The following is a 3,860-nucleotide window of genomic DNA, read 5'->3' as shown; positions in this document are numbered from 1 at the left end:
GAGGCAGAGTCCCACTCTATATCCCTTAGTTTTGTGGAAATCTTGCTTCCATATCCCAAGCACTAGAAATACAGGCATGAACCACTTTGTCCTGTTTGGTGAATTAGCCCTGAGCCACTCCACCCTGGTTGGGGTGAGCCCTTGAACTTGGCTTTGCACAGAAGCTAGGAGAGCCAGAGTTTCTGTGTGCTTGAGAATCTACAGTAACAAACTGTGCTATGTGCAGAATGTGTTTAGAGGAAGGCACCTCTCTCCATTCCTCTTCCAGCTCTTGGCCTGATGTGTGTTGTGTGGAGAAGGTCAAAGCCAGTTTGTATCAACTAACAGGAAGCAAATGACACACTCAAAGAGAGTATGGAAGAAAATCTAATAGAGTGTCTACAAAGATGTGGGCCATGCCTATGTGCTGGCCAAGTAACCTGGACCTCCCTCTACATGGTGAAGCTTCTTCCCACTGACACCTGAATGTCCCCAGGTCTGCTCTGTCTCTGAGGCAGGTCCTATGCATCCACTGGAGTAAGTTTAGTTATGTTGAACTAACTATGTGTACTGAGAGAATAATGAAAGCAGTCTTAAACAATACCAGAGGGACATCAGGGAAGGGGATGGGGGAATACAGTGCTTCCCTGCCATTCAAGAAACCTGGGATTTGTTCTTTGCACAGCTGATAATGGAGGAGAGTGAGTGGTTAAGACCCTGGCTCTCTGGGCCCTCAGCTCGCAGAGGCTGAGTGCGGAGTTCAGCCTCATCACCTGCCTGCTGCTAGGTTCTCTCACGGCCCTGTCTTTCTCTGTATTCTCCTCGTGGTGCTTCCTTAGATCTCTTCAAATAAGCCTCAAACTTTGTCTCAGGGTCTGCTGCTAGGAAAACCCTAATGGAGGCAGCAGAGCCTGGAAAAGCAATCAAGCATAGTGCAGTTCTTGGGGTCATTGCCTTGGAGACGGTGACAAGAGGGGAGCTATAGGGGGAGTAGAAAGGAGGGAAGCCTGCCAGAAGTTATGGCCTTGCCAGGAAGCCAGTTCTGCTTGATGACTCGTGGGGAGTGCAGGGAATAAACAGCCTCATTTCTCCATCCTGTCACCTCCCGCTCCTCTGCCTGTGAGTTCATGGTGTTGTGGACACTGTAAGGTTGCTCTGACAGGACGGTTTGTGTATCCAGTGGTGAGGCCTACCAAAGGCTTGTAGCCTGCTGCTCAGCTATTTTCGGGAAGTTTGGTCCTGCCCAGAGTGCAGACTTTCAAACACTCCAGAATCTAGAAACTTTTCCAGGTCTGGTCAGGATGGAGTCACATAGTCTGCAGGGCTGTGGCAGGTGGGGGGAGTTCCTGTCACCAGATTCGGTAGCCGATGAGAAACACCTGCTGTAGCTTTGTAAGGCATCAGGGCTGAGCTCCCCTGGACACCGAAGTGAGCTGGGCTGCTGAAGGGGTGGCTTTACAATATCTGACATGGTGGGATTTTAGGGGTGGCTGAAAGCTGGGGCTTGGCTCAACAACCAACTGGAGAAGCTGAACATGGACTTCCCACCCGTGACAATGTCATCTCAAGTTCCCCAAGAGAAAAACCAAGAGGCCCCAGTGGAAGTTGAAAGAGCCCCCAAACCCCTCTAGAGAAGAAAGTTCAGTAGCCTCTTCTGCCATGTTCTATGAGCAAAGTCTTCAGGATATCCCAGGGCAAAAAGCCAAAACCTCATTTCTATCAGGCAATGACAGGATCAGCAAAGACTTGTCACTTTTGGAGGACCAGGAAGTCATTTTGGATCGACTTTGGTGAAGGACTTGACACCGCCTAGGCTCAGCTACAGAATCAGAACCAAATTCAAGTGCCACCTCTCTCTGCAGTGCACTAATCTTCCAGGAACCCAGTGGCCTGTGCCCTCTTGGGACCTCAGCAACTTAATCTGAAGTCTGATGATAACGGCTCCTGCTGCACAGGGTGTGGCCAGATTGAATGGGATGATGTTTTCATAGCGCCTCCAGGGCACCAGCCACCGAGGGTGTGTCCACATGTGACGGTGTTGTCATGTATCTGAAGTAACAGAGAAACCTCCCACAAAGCTACAATGTGTTAGAAATGTTTCTTTTTCTTTCATTTTCTTTTTTGAGACAGAATCTCAAAAGTCTCAGTAATAGCCCAACATCCTCCTGCCTCAGCTTCATGAATACGAAGACTGTAGGCAGGCATTACCACTCCTGTCTTAGAAATACCATTTCCATCCACCCTCTCTCTCCCACAAACAACTGAATCCCAAATCTGGATTCTGCCGCTTCCAAGAAGCAGGGATGTAAATCCATCATCTTGCCCAGAGTCCTTGTCTCTCACCTGCATCCTTCCTGGTGTACCATGCTTTCTCTGGCCCCTGTCATGCTGTCCCCTCATGTCAGGACACCCAGGCATCCTTACCTCAACCTGCACACAAGTTGTTTAAGGAACTTGCTATAATACAGTCCTGCACTCCCCCCCGCCACACACACACACACACACACACACACACACACACACACACACACACACACACACCTGTGATGTCCACCTGACTAAGTTCCTAGACTTTGAGCAGCTGGAGGATTTTTCCAAACAAAGGTCTGATGCTGTCCTGAAACCACTGACAAACTTTCACTTCTCTCCAGGCTCACGGGAAGGGCCAAAGCCCACTGTAGCAAATTCGAGGATTTAGCTTCCATCTCACCTGATGGCCCCAGCTCCCCACTCTCCTACCTCCACTACCCCCTTATTTATAAGTTTGTTTATTTACAGACAGAAATTGCATCTCACCTCGTTCTGGGATGCTGCCACCAAACTGATGCTTCTAGGTGCCCTAGTCTTCCCAAAGACTTCAGCATGCCCCACCCCGGGGGATGACAGTATGAGATTTCTCCTCCCCGATGCACAGAGCTAAACACGTCTATTTTGGGTGGGTGCCCTGTTTAATGTGTTCTAGAAGTTGACCATAGTACGAAGTTTTCTGCAACTTATAATTTCTGTCCCCATTCAGTACCGCATCTGAGCACACCTGCCGTGCTTTGTAGCTGAAACTGGCTTGACTGCTGCAGTGGACACGTTGTCTATGCAGCACACAGTCCGGTGTGTTTGCCCACAGCATTGATGTGCATTCTAAATACGTCTCCACACGTGGGCACATTTCTCCAGCGTAACTAACTGCCCCAGGAGAGATGAACTATGTGTTCCTGTCCGCCCCTGTTTCTCCAGTCGCCCTGGAGCCTGGAGTCCTTTCAGACTTAGCTCCCAGGAGACTCACTCTCTCTCTCTCTCTCTCTCTCTCTCTCTCTCTCTCTCTCTCTCTCTCTCTCTCTCTCTCTCTCTCTCTCTCTCACACACACACACACACACACACACACACACACACTCTCACACACACAAAACCATGTCCTCTGCATCCCACCCGCCCTCACCTGGTGAACTCCAGCCGTCGTAGCCTCTAAATCTCCCTAATTACACACTTCTGGCTTGTGATTCTGCAACAAGTGGATCTATCCCTCAGAATCCAGCCCCATAAGGCTTCAGGGCTCTGTGCCTCCAGCTCCTGCCTGCACAAAATAGGCGCCCAAGGAATTGTGGAAGCCTCAGTACTGAAGGGGCCCGGGAAAGGGCCAGGCTCGGTGAGGACATAGGAGTTGCGACTGCAGGGATCTCACCTAGGAGTTTTCTAGGGTGTAGCCAGTAGCAAAGGTCTGGGGTCCAGAATTCTGTGAAATGCGCGCCAGGGTTGCCGGCGAGTAGAGGGCGGGGCCCGGGTTTCGGAAGGCGGGGTCTCCAGTGTGGGCGGGGCATGGGCGGGGCTGTGCCGGGGCAGCCCGGTAAAAAAGAGCGTGGCGGGCCGCAGTTTCTGAAAGCCCTCG

This window comes from Rattus norvegicus, chromosome 3 (genome assembly GCF_021556685.1).
Source record: "Rattus norvegicus strain SHRSP/BbbUtx chromosome 3, alternate assembly SHRSP_T2T, whole genome shotgun sequence".
Classification (NCBI taxonomy): Eukaryota; Metazoa; Chordata; class Mammalia; order Rodentia; family Muridae; genus Rattus; species Rattus norvegicus.
Note: the sequence above shows the minus strand (reverse complement) of the source record.